The following is a 16,335-nucleotide window of genomic DNA, read 5'->3' as shown; positions in this document are numbered from 1 at the left end:
CACTGAATCTCCCCTCTCATCCAGCCGGCATCTCCTGGGGACCGTGAGTGTATTCTTGTGTTGTAAATAAAATAGCAAAAGAGCCAAAGAAATGGAAGAGATGGCGCCCCATGGGGTTGGCCTGTGCTCGCCTTCTGTTTTCTTTTTTTTGTCTTCTTCTTCAACTAAAACGACTTTTTGTAACAATCAATTCTTCTGTAAGAGTGAGAGAGAGTTTTTCACCTTATGCCCTGAGAAGTCTGGGGGCCACGCAGCAGCCAGCCATCTCATGCTCTCTGTGCTCTCTGCATCACACTTTACGACACATTATAAAGCGATCAATTATTATTAAAATGAATACCGGTGGGAGCAGGTTTTGTTCTTTGCGCTGTTGTTGTGCTGGAGTTGGGGTTGGTTCCCTCATGAGGCTGGTAGAGTTTGCATGTTGCCTTAAATCAGTTTCTATTCAAACGTGTACCATGGGCTAATCCCCAAACTATATGTTCCCTGTAAAGGATAAGCTCTGTTGAAAGCCTTTTCCTGGGTTCTGCACTTCGCTTGCTGCTCTTGACAACTTTCCCCTGTAGCATTAAGAGATGGGTCAAATGGAGCTAGTGTGTTTCTCTCAAGGGACAATTGATCTTCTTGCATATTTACAGGTTTGCAGCCTCCGTTTGCCCCACGAAACCAGCATAATGTAGATTCAGCGTAGTATTTCTGCGTGTAAAAAGTCAGGCTGCAGACATTTAGTCCATTAATCGGTCACTGCTGTCTTAGTCAACCAAGAGCTTTGATTAATCGTTTTCTTAGTATTACAGTATATTATAAGCATTTCTGAGTTTATTCTTCTAATTCTACTGTCACTGGTACTTTTCTGTATATTTTGTTCATTAATTCCCTTGAGTTTGATTAGGCTTTGTACTAAGTTTTAAGAGCCATTGCCTCTTTTTAGTCAACTTACTGCACAGTGGACCAGCACTGATTAAGTCGACAAAAAGTTCTACAGCCATAGTATATATATATATATATATAAGTTAAAACTCTAACTTAAATGTAGAAATGTCAAGATGATTCGGTTAATTGATAATAGGGATAATTCAGGTCACAATATAATCACAAGAGCTAAACAATATATTTAATAATTATAATAATTGCTGGCAGCAAATATAAGTAATTTTATTTCAGTTTATGCAGTATTTTTTTTTTTTCGTCTTAAATGTCACAATATCATAACTTTTTACTTCAGAAAAGGTCATTTGATAGTTTGTGACATATTTGACAAATGGAAAGAGAATGAAGGATTTCAATATTGTTTTGTCATGGTGTAAATAATTGGGAATAATCGTTAATCGTAAAACTAAATGTTGATATTGTGACATCCCTACTTAAATGCTTGCTTTTTAATCTCTGGATTAGCTGAAAAGGGGTGAGCTCATTTCCAAAGACTGAAGTTCCATCTCAAGAGCATAGGATTTATACGAGTGGTTTGGAAAGTGGAAAGGCTGTCTTCACATGCGCACTATCGCAGTTGGATACTCCGGCAGGGCGGTTCTGGGCAGAAGAAGCGCCCATGCTCTCCATCTGTAGGGCTAACTTTGTCACAGTGTTCAGGGTTTGGCAGTAGGCCTACAGTCCCACCGCGGCTCTGGCACGGGGCCTCCAGCAGCTCCTGTCTGGCGCTCACTATCGACTTGGACCAGGGCTGAATCTGAGTCCCCCATGTCCTGGTTTTCACACCATGGGGTCCTCTGTCAGGTTTGATATTGTTTTACTGTAACAAATGTCCTCCTCGCTGACAGGTGATAGTCCAGTCTGGATCAGTGATTCCCAAAGTGGGGGTCGGGAACCCTCGGGGGCCATGAGGCATGAGCTGGAGGTTGCGACAATCACAATTTTATGATTATGACACTGTTTTAATGTATTTCTAGTTCAAACAGTTTATTGAAATGAAGTCACAGAAATATACTACTTAATAAGACAAATAAACACAATTAAACCTGTTTTGCAACATAGATGACAATTTTGCTAATGGGGGCCTGAAAAGTTTGGGAACCCCTGGTCTAGATGACATAAGTACAAGAGAACCCTTATCTTTAAACAGCTTACCTCTGTCTGTTTGTGAGTATAAAACTGTACTTAACGTCTAAAAAGTATTATCATTTGAGATAATGCGACATAATTATCTCATCTGTATGCTAATGCTCTTCTACAAGCACAAATGTGTATGAAATCTTTTGATCACCAAAACAGTGACTAAATCAATAATAAACAAACTTACTGTCCAACTAACAATCAAATAGAAAATCCTTGCAGAAATCTTTTGCAACATTAAATATTCAGTCAACACTGTGTTAGATCCAGGCTTTTGAAGATTTTGTGTTAAAATCTGCCTCTGTCATCATCAAGAAAAGCAATGGAATTATTATAAGTGTGTTTCGCTTTCCACTTCTGCTATGGACTTTGTATTGGATTTTTTATTAGATTAGAAGGTAGTGTTTATTGTGCTTAATCAAATGACTTATTTCCATCCAGTGTTGCATTATTTAGCATTCTTTTTTCACCAAGATCTTGTATTGATGATGGGAGAGAGTGACCACTGCACAAATCTTTCTCCAGCTCATCCCAAACACTCTCAGATCTGTAATTTCTGCTTCTCTTAGATGTTTTCTCTGCTCGATGCCAATGATTTGCTCCTTCTCAAACACACTCTTCTCCACGACCATGGGATTTGTCATAAATTCACTTTAGTAAAAATAATAACAATGTATTAACATAATTTGTGGGCTTATTATGGGCTTATTACTTTTTTATTTCAATTTTTACTTAACTCATTAGTCGGTTCAGAAATACAATATGATGCACCGATGACAAACTGGGAATGACACAATATTAAACACAGAATGGGGCACTGGCAAAAAATCTCAGCTCAAAGTATTTACCACAACTGGGTAATGAATTAATAAAGCATGCAATTAGAAAGAGTTTGAAAAAGCACAACTAGAGCATTTGTGTTTTAATTGATCTGTTCTTAAAGATGTTTTTTGTTTCGTATGACAGCTAAAGTTGATGAAGTTACTAAAGTCCTGCAGGCTATTTTTCTGACAAGGGCCCGTGTTGGTATGCGCAGGGGGGGAGTGCTTGGCTCAATGGTGTCAGTTTGGAGCCGTGACTTGATGGACAGTGACAGTTCCTCAGCGGGCTCTCACCGGGCTAATGTCTAATGGCCCCTCGGCTCCACAGCTTCAGGTGCAGGACTCGGAGCATACGGTGGAAAGTGACGGCCTGAAATACACCAGGACGCCTCGCGCTTAATTCTGATATATAGCATGCACAATAGATTTATTTTGTGCTATTGAGAATGATTTCTTTCTTCGGGTGGACAATGGCGCTTGGTGAATTTAATTTCATACAGCAATAAAAAGTGACAAATTGCTCCTGAAATCTGTCCGCACATCTATACAACTTACTGTACACAGCAAATTAAGATGTATGTGGTTTTCTCCCACTTAGAATACAAGCCGGATTAAAAGGTGTAACTCCGTTCTGAGTTTGTTTGACAATGACGCATCACTCTGCCAATACTCAAATGGAATTTACTGTGTGTTTTTGGCAGGGATGATTTAGGAACAGTTTGGGTGGTCCTCAGAGTTTAAGAAATAAGTCTGTTGTGTTCCGAAAGCCACAATGCTCCCAAGGATAGAGGAGATCCAAAGGAGCCACATTTGTGTATATTCTAATTTCAAAGGCAGCAATGAAGAGATAAAAATGGCTTATTGCTTTATTATACATGTTCAGAGAAGCAGAAATACCCTCTGCTTGCATGTAGTATACTCATTTACAACAATATACAGAGACTTTTTCATTATTTCTAAATAGACATTTTTCAAAAGACGGGACCAGTGTTTCAAAGCCGTATTCTGCACAACTAATGAAAGTAGGGCACAGCTATAAAGCCTCATGTGAAAAGGCAAAGCCTAAATCAGTTTTAACGTGTGCGACATAATGTCCTAATGGCCCTCTGTGCAGAGATACTTGCTATTTAATATCGCTGCTCTAATGTACCTTTTGCAACGTAATTAGACTACAGCAGGTACAGAGAGAAAAGGGTAACATTTGTACTGTGTGGCCTGAATTAATGACCTGATGATCCTTGACCCATAATCGTCTGTTAAATCTTACACCAGGCTCTCCATTTCTCCAGACACAAGCCACAAAGACTGAACTGACCTGTGAACCTTGTTTTCTGCTACCTATGAGATCATTACTTTATGCATTATTTGTTTTATTAGGCTTTAATCATGCTCTTTAGTACCTTTAGTTTGGTATATACATATATAAAACATACAATTACATTTTGGATTGCTGCTGTTTCCAATGGGACTAACTGAGTTTTTAGGGAACAGGCTCATAATAACAACCAACCGCGATAAAACACAGAAGAAGAAGAAGAAGAAGAAGAAGAAGAAGAAGAAGAAGAAGAAGAAGAAGAAGAAGAAGAAGAAGAAGAAGAAGAAGAAGAAGAAGAAGAAGGTCCAATGTCTAATTGACGGGGAGACCCTGGGGGTTTGGGCGTCAGCTATTTCTTCAAGCGCTAACCACGAGATGACAACCCCTGCTTAATTGTGTTATAGTCTCTTTTCCGTCGTTAAGAAAAAAGTCGGAATTGATGTTTGAAGATGACGATCTACCATACGAAAAGGAAATCATCCAGAAATCTTCAAGCAAAATGACCCCAAAACAACTCTGAAGATGATTTATGAACGTGCTCCCGGACAGTTACGAGCTGTGGTACAACTATCCAAAGGAGAGACGTAAACAGGTCAAAGGGAAATGCATAATGGAGCCAGTCTATGAAGAAATCAACAACTGTCATAAAAGAGCACTTGATTTCATGCTCAAGAAGTATTTAGCTTGACTACTGCCAGTTCCTTCTTTCCCAATGTAAAATCACAAGAAGTCGGAGAACATTTGATCGTGCCTTCGGAGCCCTGCCGATTACACAGCACCCACCAATCTGGCCTCTGTATCTGCGATTTGTCCGTAATCTACCCCTCCCAGAAACTGAAGTTCGGGTTTATCGTGGATACCTTAAGCGTTCTCCAGAGAATGCAGAGGAATGCAGTTTTATTGATTATTTGTGCTCTGTTGGCCGCTTGGACGAAGCTGCTTTGTGACTTGCTGCTATTGTCGATGATGAAAGCTTTGTATCCAAGGAAGGCAAGTCAAACTATCAACTGTGGCATGAACTTTGTGACCTGATCTCTCAGAATCCTGATGAAGTTACATCTCTGAACGTCAGAGCTATTATCCGAGGAGGAAAAAGCTTGTGATGTATACGAAGAGTCCATTCTTACAGTAGTAACAGTTAGAGATTTCACACAAGTATTTGACAGTTATGCTCAGTTTGAAGAGAACATGATTGCTGTCAAGATGGAAACCACTGTTGAAACAGGCCAGGATGCAGAGGGTGGCATTGATTTAGAGCTTAGATTAGCTCATTTTGCGCCGCTTATTGCTCGACGCCCTCTTCTTCTAAACAGAGTTCTACTTCGGCAAAACCCTCACAATGTTCATGAGTGGCACAGAGAATCCTCGGCAGATTCTTCTTCTTTTTGGTGTTTTATGGTGGTTGGTATCCAAGTGTTACATTACCGCCACCCACTGCAGTTAGACTTTATTCTCCAGACTTTACTCTTGTTAATTTGTCTCCCCGTCCGACTTCACACCTATACTGAGGCTGTACAGACTGGAGGACTCACTTTGGGTTTCCTTTGCGAAGTTCTATGAAGAAAATGAGCAACCGGTCTTTGAAAAGGCAACTAAAGAAAACTACAAGCAAGTGGATGACCTGTCAGCAGTGTGGTGTGAACCTGGAGAAATGGAACTGCGTCATGAAAATTACAAATAGGCTCTGCGCCTACTGGGGAAAGCTACTGCAATCCCATTCAAGAAGGCAGAATACTTTCCTCCGAGCCAGTCCAAAAAAAGAGTCTGGCTGACCTTGAAGAGACTCTGGGAAAATTTTCAGTCCACAAAAGCTGAAGATGATCGTATTATTGAAGCAACACCATAGATCATCATCAATTATGCAATGTTTCTTGAAGAGCACAACTACTTTGAAGAAACCTTTAAAGCATATGAGCGTGGCATTGCTTTGTTCAAGGGGCCAAATGTGTGTGACATTTGGAACACTTACCTCACCACGTTTATTGACCAATATGGCGGAAAGAAGCTTGAGAGAGCAAGAGATTTATTTGAACAAGCCCTTGATGGCTGCCCAGTAAAGTTTGCGAAAACATTTTCCTACTGTGTGCCAATTTGGAGGAGGAATATTGGTTGGCTCGACTGTCTATGAAAGAGCGACAGAGGCAGTAGAAATTGATGAGAGGTATGACATGTTCAATATTTACACAAAGAGAGCAGCTGAAATGTAAGGAGTAGTTACCTATACAATATATCAGAAAGCTATTGAGGTCTTGCCTGATGAACATGCAAGAGATATGTTTCTTCGGTTTACTGATATGGAGAGTAAACTGGGTGAAATCGATCGAGCCAGGGCAATCTACTCCTATTGCTCTCAAATCTGTGATCCTAGGGTGACTGCAAATTTCTGGCAAATGTTGAAAGAGTTTGAGATCCGTCATGGAAATGAGGATACAGTTCGAGAAATGTTAAGAATCAAACGCAGTGTCCAGGCCACATACAACATTCAGGTCAATTTCATGTCCTCTCAGATGCTAAAAGCCACAACAAGCTCTACAGGCACAGTGTCTGATCTTTCTCCAGCCCAAATTGGTATTGATGACATGAAAATGCTTGAACAAAAGGCACAACAGCTAGCCGCAGAGGCTGAGCAGGATGAACCAAAACCTAAAGAAAAGATTCCCTTTGTCAGGAGTGATACTTCACCTTCTGAGCTAGAAGAACTTTCCAAACAAGTCAATCCAGATGAAATTTACATTGAAGATGACAATGATGAAAACCAAGGTCCAAATGAGGTGCAACTCGAACAGAAGTGTCAGAAAGACTAAGGGGGAACCAAAGTTTAGTTCCGTGTTTCTGGACGGCCCTCTTTTACTATTACTATTCAAGCTAACTATTCAGCAGCACCACATATTGTGTGCGTAATTTCTATAAAAGTGAGTATTTGGTTGTGTTAATGTTTATCAATTGTATATGGTTGATGTTTATCCTTATCTTTGACAGTTAATGCACTGTATTCAGCTAAACTGCCGCGATTCATTACTTATCGCTGTTTTCGCCGTCAACTAGCTTGTTCTAAAAATAGCTCCGTCATCAGCGCATATGTAGGTTACTAATGTAACCCGAGTTCTATACCGCATATACTGTGCAATGTAGAGGTTTAGTAATGTGACTAATTCATGTTTACTGTCTTTCTGTTCCCAGACCACACACATATTACAAATTAAAGGACATTCTCAATTCAATCCAGTTTCCCCTGATTCTCTAACCGGAATCAACGGCCCATACTGTCCGCTCCAATCAGCGTTATTTCCCCTTGGCTAATGTGGATATTTCTACATTAAATTCTGGTCCTTCGAGCCTGGATTGGAGCTACGCTTTAGCAGTATGGACCACGCAGCACCCATGGAAGAGGACCTTACCAGGCCCCAGAGAGAAGCCCGTCTACCCTCACATCTGATGGACTATGAAGTCAACTATGGCGTACACAGCTCACATCCTCCAAACGCTTCATCCAGCTACAGCAGCAAACACAGAAGCACCTCGAGGAGAGCCCACAGCTCTGTATCTGGCTTCAGCTCACGCTCAGGGAGACACACGGCTTACTCTATTGGTCATTACCCACAAGATGGTCTCTCTCCCATACAAGCTGCAATACTGGAAGAGAATGCTAAACAACTTGAACTTGTTAACCTCCGGAGACAGATGGAAGAGGATGTACACGCAGAGCGGGAACTTCATCAACTACAGACCCAAGCTAAAGCTGCTCAACGAGCACAAGAGGAAGCCCTTCAAGCTAAAGAGGCCCTGAGCAAACGCCTCGACCAAAGCCGCAGACTCCAGCAGCTACAGACTGATGTTGAACTAGCCAAACTGGTCACGTCAATTCTCAGTACTAACAGCAACTCCTCGAGCCCCTATCAGCCTCAACCAGCAGCTGCAGCTTCACCTGCGCAGCAGCAAAGTACTCTAAGTCAAGCAACAGAGTCAAACCCTGCATCGCACCCCACTCTCGTCAACACAAACGCAGTGCAGCCAACACCGCCAATAGCATATTGCAAGTGGGAGCAGCCTCCGGCCACATCTTATCCCATCCAGGCTCCCTTACCAGCACCTGTGCCCTATCCTGGTCTACAACCACAACACGGAGCAGAAATGCTAATTGCCTCTGCCTTTGGCATCCCCAAGCCCATGCTGCCTGTGTTTGAGAGCGGTCGTGAGAGTGACTTTGCCCTCCTGAAGATGGCACTGGATAGTCTGCTCAGTAACCACAGCCATCTCAGTGAGCAACACAAATACCAAGTGTTGCTAAGCCATCTGAAGCTGCCGAGCGCTCTTCAACTCGCAAAGGCATACATGCATCACTCAAGCCCGTATACCGCTGCACTCAACGCACTACAAGATAAGTATGGTCAACCAAGGCAGCTTATCCAGTCCGAGCTCGGCGCCATCCTAAACTCTCCTGCACTTAAGACAAGTGATGCCAACAGTTTTGACCTCTTTGCTCTGCCCATCCAAGCCCTAGTGGGTATGCTGAAAACTCTTGAAGGACACAACGGCGTGGAGCTCATGTGCGGGTCGCACGTTGACCGGCTGCTAAGTAAGCTGCCCCCTTCTTACCGTGACGGCTTTGTGGAGTATTGTCTTAACCGAGGGATTCTGCAATCAGGTTCAGACCGCACCTACACGCTTCCTGACCTAGCTGACTGGCTCCAAGTCAAGTCTCAAGCCAAACGCATTTCAAGTCGTGCCGCAGCCCTCTACCAGACTGAGTCAAGTAAACCAGCTAAATCTACAAAGAGCTTCCCCTCTACAACCTACAGAGAGCGGTCCACACCTGTGCTTCTCACAGTGAAGGAAGAGTCAACTCATTCTAAACCTGCCCAGTCCAAGCCGGCCTCAAAGTCACAGCCCTACTGTCCGCATTGCGACAACAAAGATCACTACCTAAACTCCTGTGATAACTTTAAGAAGCTCACACCCAACCAGATAGTCAGTTGGATCAAAGATGGAAACCGCTGCTGGAAATGTGGGCGCAGTCATGCGGTAGAGAGCTGCAACCTCAAACGGCCCTGCAAAGTGTGTAAAGAGCAACATCTCACAATACTTCATGACTCGATCCGTGACACCTTCAATGCTGTCCTGACAATGAGCCCAGGATCAACAAAGGTCTACCTTGACCAACCCAGCCGTACGCAGCGAGTGATGCTAAAGGTGGTAAAGATCCTCATTCACAATGGCAAGCGGTCAGTGGAAGCACCTGCAATTCTAGACGACGGCTTTGAGAGGACAATCGTTTTATCACCAGTCCTCCAGTCCCTCAATCTTTCTGGAGTTCCAGAGACTCTTCCCATCCAGACAATACACCAGAATGCCCAATGAGAAGTATCTCATCTCCAATGCATTTTCAGCTGATGGACTATGCTTTGTGGAGCACAACTACCCTATCGCTGCTCTCCTGCTGGCTCACAGACACTTACAAGGCATCCCACTTCAAGCTGTCGACCGTGTGCATCCACTCATCCTCATTGGTTCGGATATGTGCCACCTCATCAGTCCCGTCATGCCAATTATACAAGGCTCTCCAGATGGCCCTGTTGCTGTCTGCACTCGTCTCGGCTGGTGCCTTCAAGGTCCCATGACTCCAATCCAAACAGCTCATAATCTGACCCAATGCCTGCATATTGCTACAGCTGCAGCCAACACGGAGTTACTCCAGCACGCGCAGCGCCTCTGGCAACTTGACACCCTGCCTTACTGTGAGAAAGCGGTAACCAGGTCTAAGCTTGACCAGCAAGCCCTCGACCTTCTCCAAACATCTACAGTTAGAATAGACAATGAGGGTACCCTGCGCTATGCCACACCGCTCCTCCGCCGCTTTCCACCGATCCCTCTTCAAGCGCCCAAAGAAGCAGCACCGCCAAGTCTCCGCAGCACCGAACGTAGACTTGCCAAAGACCCAGTAAAGGCCTCCACCTATTGCTCAGAAATCCAGAAGCTCAAGGCAGCAGGCTATGTAGCAAGGATCTCACCTGAAGAAGCATGCAAGTCCACAGAGTCCTGGTACATCCCGCACCACATTGTGCACCATAACGGCAAGGACCGTATAGTCTTCAACTGCTCATTTCAATACAAAGGCCAAACTTTGAATGAGCAACTGCTTCCAGGGCCAACCCTAGGACAAATCTTGCTTGGCGTGCTTCTTAGATTTCGCCAGCACAGTGTGGCAATCAGCGGTGACATTCGAAGTATGTTTCACCAGGTACTCCTGCTTGCTGCTGACAAACCCATCATGCGCTTCTTGTGGAGAAATATGCAGCGAGAGGAGGAGCCCGACATCTATGAGTGGCAGGTCCTGCCTTTTGGGACCACCTGCAGTCCATGCTGCGCAACCTATGCTCTGCAGCGCCATGTCCAAGACTCTCAAGCCAACCCATCAGGTCTTGCCGAAGTAGTGACCCAGGCATTCTATGTTGACAACTGTCTCTACAGTACACCAGACCCTGCTCATGCCAAGGCTGTCGTGGATGGACTGTGCCAACTTCTCGCAGAAGGTGGTTTTGAGATCAGGCAGTGGGCAAGCAACCTGCCTTCAGTCATTGAGCACTTGCCCACCGAAGCTAGATCTGTCAGCAGTGAACTGTGGCTGTCCCGCGATAGCGCTGATCTGAACGAGTCCACACTTGGACTGCAGTGGAACTGCCTTGATGACACCATGGGTTATCGACACCGCCTACAAGAGCCTCTTCAACTCACGCTCAGAAACCAGTACAAGACTCTTGCAAGCCAATATGATCCATTGGGGTTCATAATACCATTCACAACTAGAGCAAAGGTTCTAATCCAGGACCTTTGGAAGCAAGACCTCAGCTGGGATGACCCAATCGAACACCAACAGCTTAAAGAGCAGTGGCTTGCCTGGGTCAAAGAGCTCCCCAATCTCCTTCAAGTGCAGTTCCCCAGAGCCTACATGCCTCCAAATGCTGATACTTCCACAGTGACCAGGGAGCTCCATGCGTTCTGTGATGCTTCGGAGAGGGCATACGGTTCAGTCGCTTACCTGCGAACCACTGATGACCAAGGTAATGTCCATATTGCCTTCATCCTAGCCCGTTCCAGAGTAGCCCCGAAGAAGTGCCTCTCCATTCCTCGCCTTGAACTCTGCGCAGCACTATCTGGTGCACAACTTGTCAAGCTTATTGAGACCGAGCTCACCATTCCAATCCACCAAGTCATCTGCTGGTCCGATTCCACCACTGTACTCCACTGGCTACAATCAGAGTCCTGCCGCTACAAGGTGTTTGTTGGAACGCGGGTAGCGGAACTCCAGACGTTGACCGACCTTACAAGCTGGAGGTTGTTGTTGACTCCCCTCGTAACCCTGCAGACCACATAACCAGGGGGCTCACCTTGAAAGAGCTGCTGTGCCATCGCCAGTGGAGATTTGGTCCTACATTCCTCACTGAAACTCAAGACCGGTGGCCAACTATGCCTACCGCTGCTGCTGAACCTGATCAACGCGAGCTAAAGAAAAGTGCCTTCATCGGAGTTGTTACAGTGCCACCTAGCCCCCAGCTTCCTGAATCCAGTAAGTGCCACACCTGGACAGAATTAATTCGAGCCACTCAGCAGTCCCGTCACGGGGCGGCTACGCCTGAAGTCAATATCGAAGCTTCAAACTTCATTGCAGCTGAAAGAGCCCTGCTAGTTCAAGCCCAAGTTGAGTCCTTCCCGGCAGAAGTTAAAGCACTCAAGACCCTTCGTCCAATTCCTACAGATAGCAGGCTCAGTTCCCTCGCTCCAGAGTACGAGCAAGCAACTGGTCTAATCCGAGTTGGTGGCAGGCTTCGACGGGCGGCTGACCTCGAAACTGAAACCATCCATCCAATTGTTTTAGACTCAAGACACCCTATCACCAAGTTGCTTATCAAAGACTGCGACGAACGGCTCCACCACCCGGGTGCTGAACGTGTCCTTGCGGAGATGCGACGCCAGTACTGGATCCTAAGAGGACGTGAGGCTATCCGCAAACACCAGTACGGCTGCCGTGAATGCCAATTTTGGCGTGCCAAACCCCAAACTCCAAGAATGGCAGATCTCCCACCGGCAAGACTGCGGCTCTACAAACCACCATTCTACTCTGTGGGAGTTGACTGCTTCGGTCCATTCCTTGTGAAGACTGGTCGCCGCCAAGAAAAAAGATGGGGCATTCTATTCAAATGTATGACAACGAGGTGCCTTCACTTAGATCTACTTGAAGGCTTGGACTCTGACACTTTCCTGCTTTGCCTCCGCCGCTTTGTTGCCCATCGTGGGAAGCCATTTGAGATACTCTGTGACAATGGCACAAACTTCACTGGTGGCTGTCGGGAACTTCAAGAAGCCTTTCAAGCCATGAACCCTCAACTCCAAAACATCTTGCAGAACATAGAATCAAGTTCCGGTTCAATCCCCCAGCTGCTCCCCACTTTGGAGGGACGTGGGAGAGGGAGGTCAAGTCGATAAAGGCTTCCCTTAGAGTCATTCTAAAGGAGCAAGTTGTTCCTGAGCCGGTCCTGCGCACCCTACTCATCGAGGTGGAAGGCATCCTGAACTCCAAGCCACTTGGATATGTCTCAGCCGATGTCGCAGATCCTGACCCGGTAACACCCAACATGCTGCTTATGGGACGCAAAGATTCGTCACTTCCACAAGCTCTCTACGACAATGAAGACCTGCTGGGAAGACGCCGATGGAGACACAGTCAGGTGCTCGCCGACAATTTCTGGTCATCCTTCATCCGCCAGTACCTACCTGGTCTACAAGATCGCCGAAAGTGGAAGACTGACGTGAAGGAGCTCCGCGTTGGACAGGTGGTCCTCATCGTAGATCCTTGCTTCCCGAGAGCATCCTGGCCCGTGGGCACAGTGACAGAGACATTCCCTGCACCAGATGGTCGGGTACGTACAGCGGCCGTGAAGGTGAGAGAGAAGACCTACACCCGTCCGGTCGTCAGGCTGATTCCCCTTCCTCCGCTGGTGGAAGAAGATGACAGGGCTCCTGATAGTCTTTCTGGTGATGGACAATTATCCTGACTGACAATTGGGGGCGGCTGTGTCAGAAAGACTAAGGGGGAACCAAAGTTTAGTTCCGTGTTTCTGGACGGCCCTCTTTTACTGTTACTATTCAAGCTAACTATTCAGCAGCACCACATATTGTGTGCGTAATTACTATAAAAGTGAGTATTTGGTTGTGTTAATGTTTATCAATTGTATATGGCTAATGTTTATCCTTATCTTTGACAGTTAATGCACTGTATTCAGCTAAACTGCCGCGATCCTTTACTTATCGCTGTTTTCGCCGTCAACTAGCTTGTTCTAAAAATAGCTCCGTCATCGGCGCATATGTAGGTTACTAATGTAACCCGAGTTCTATACCGCATATACTGTGCAATGTAGAAGTTTAGTAATGTGACTAATTCATGTTTACTGTCTTTCTGTTCCCAGACCACACACATATTACAAATTAAAGGACATTCTCAATTCAATCCAGTTTCCCCTGATTCTCTAACCAGAATCAACGGCCCATACTGTCCGCTCCAATCAGCGTTATTTCCCCTTGGCTAATGTGGATATTTCTACAAGAAGAGTGTCCCAACTATATTTTGTTCTCACCACAGTGACATTTCGGGCGCTGTTCTTCATCAGACGATGATTGACAGACAAAAAAGACTGAGTCTAATGACCAAGAAAATGAGACTCAGGCTCTCTAAGAGAAGCAGGCCTTATATTCTTCAGCATTTACAATTTTAAAATAAGTGCTCATATATAAAGAGTGGTTTGGGGATTCTCCCTCAAAAAAAAAAAAAAAAAAAGGAAATGCATCATCATGATTAGACAGGACAAATTCACAGAATGAGTTTGGCGATGATTTTTGGGCTTGAAAACAGCAGAGAAGGTTCTCAGAGCCACGTCACAGATCAAGAAAATGTCAGTTATCGAGGAGATTCAGAAAAGTGTTTTTGATGGTCAGAGGGGAGAAGATTTTCTAAACAGCATTTATCAAGCTAAATGCATCTCCAGGTATGTTTTTGATGTGGGACAAATGTGATTAAAAGGTAAAATAAGTATTTTTTGTCATAATATGTGTCCTTTAATAAAAGTAACAAGTTCACTGACTCATTTGAAAACTGCAGCACTGATTTCTCTTCAGCCCTTTATGGTGCATCACTGCAAACTAGAGGTGGGCGATATTGACAAAAAATAATTTTTCATTGTCTTTTTGCATTATCTCAATATTTTATTTTTCCATCACAGTTTCAGATCACATTGCGAGCACTTCACTTGTTTTTTGTTTTTTTTGAATGGCGCCCACATAGCTACTTGGCACTGCTGCATCCCATCACCATCTGAAAACGTAATCACAGAATGTACATTTTTTTTGGAGTAATGTCAATAAACACGCAAGAATCACCAAATAATAAAACTTTTGGGTAAATGAGAAGCGAAAACAATGCTCTTAAAAGCTGATTCTGTGTAATATGTATCATTTAAACAATCAAATGAATCATGAAATCAAATAGCCTTGGCCACATGCATGCAGAAAGCAAATTATACTGACTAAACAAACTGTGAGTCTAGCTATGACGGGGCTGGGAAAACGTATTGACTGAAGGGACAAAACGGGCTGCTTCGGAGGGTTCGATTTTTGCCATAGTGTACAGTGGCACAATCCAAAATTCTGTGCCAGTCCAATGGTAGCTAGGAAACAGCTGACAGTAAAATGGTGGGATCAAAGAGATTAGTGTGCCTAGTTAGAGTCCAAACAGTAACCCTCTACTTCTCCAACTGCCAAGCTTTTTATACATTCACCCCTTGCATTTCCAGATCTATTCTCAGAAGCGTTATAGCGCGATCCCATCTGTGCTTGTCCTCCCTGCGTCTAATTGTTTGATTTGGAGTCACCCTTTTCGACCGTTTTTGTCTAACTCGCACCCAGACAGACATTATTGAGGCAAAAAGGTCATTGTTTCTATTGAAAAAAATTAATTAAACGTGTGCAAACGCTCTGACTCTGGAGAAATACATAAAAAACTCGCAGGCCAAAACACAGACGCAGTATCCAAGGAAAGAAAGATGCACATGTCAGACGCAATCAGTTCTGCCTTTTGTGATCTGAGTGAGATTCGCTGTCAGTGGAGCCCGGGAATGCAGGCTGTTTAATTCTTAAGGGGGTCCCGCCGCTCCCAAAACGCCTCGGTCACTGTCACCTCCTGTCTGGAAATAGAGAGACACAATGCCCAACAAGAGCATCCCAATGTCCCTTGCTGACTTTTGCTACCGTAAGGTCTGGTATACTTGAGAAACAGCATACATATGAACACACTCTCGGAGCTTTACCCCCAGAGTGTCAAGCCAAATCGGATCTGGATCACACGTGACGTACACACGATGGTTCAAAACTGATTTGTGATGCTTGACTTGATGCGAGAGAGCATTAGTGAGGCACCGGCAGCACATTGTTGCCACTGCCCTGCCCCCCGTCCTCTGTAAGCAGGTTGCACATGCTGACACTGATGGACCCGGCTCCACGGCTCGATTTTAGCAGAGCTTAAACACGCATGCACACAAATCTGGACTGGGGAAGTGGGCAAATCCCATCCATATAGTCACGATCAGAATGCATTGTTGTGTTGTAATCACCTCGTTTTTTAAGCTGTCCAGATGTTTTGTGAGTGGATACAGAAAGTGCCAGCAACATTTTCCATAATTTGCAGTAAAATAGGGAGATAATGATGATCACAAACCAGTGGAAATGTACTGTCCACAATGAGTACGTTAATGATGCGTAATGAAATAGTTTTTTTATCATCTTACGAAAACAAAGTGTTCAGTTAACTTGCCTGATTGAAAGTATCTGCACGCTTATACGTTTAAACTTTGCTGTCTGACACACTGAGAGGATGAATCATTTTTTGAATGGATAAACGTTGGTACTTAGAACACAGCAGGTAGAAATGTGAGGGAAGCAATGAAGAAATGAAAGTATACTGCCGAGCTACTGCCGCCCCATGAAATATACCTCTGTTTCTGTTTTTCAATGCCTCGTATTATATTATATGTTGTCTGTACTTTATAAATTCAGGTTTGTTCATCTGTGTAAAAAAGAGGTGGC

The 16,335-nt window shown here is 44.5% G+C and overlaps 2 protein-coding genes and 1 pseudogene across 3 annotated transcripts in view; all 3 read left to right on the top strand.

Annotated features, from left to right (window-relative positions):
* The window catches only part of cdc42ep4a (CDC42 effector protein (Rho GTPase binding) 4a), a 226,327-nt gene that overhangs the window by 73,473 nt on the left and 136,519 nt on the right, over positions 1 to 16,335 (top strand). The window lies entirely within an intron of this gene.
* sdk2a (sidekick cell adhesion molecule 2a) overlaps positions 1 to 16,335 on the top strand; it is a 145,333-nt gene that overhangs the window by 6,792 nt on the left and 122,206 nt on the right. The window lies entirely within an intron of this gene.
* Positions 3,193 to 7,010, top strand: LOC140357785 (pre-mRNA-splicing factor SYF1 pseudogene; annotated as a pseudogene).

The sequence above is a fragment of the Eucyclogobius newberryi genome, unplaced genomic scaffold (genome assembly GCF_026437365.1).
Source record: "Eucyclogobius newberryi isolate DKJ021-1_F unplaced genomic scaffold, fEucNew1.0.hap1 SCAF_13, whole genome shotgun sequence".
In the NCBI taxonomy this organism is placed as follows: domain Eukaryota; kingdom Metazoa; phylum Chordata; class Actinopteri; order Gobiiformes; family Gobiidae; genus Eucyclogobius; species Eucyclogobius newberryi.
The sequence above is the reverse complement of the archived record's forward strand: the minus strand, read 5'-3'. Positions and strand labels throughout refer to the sequence as shown.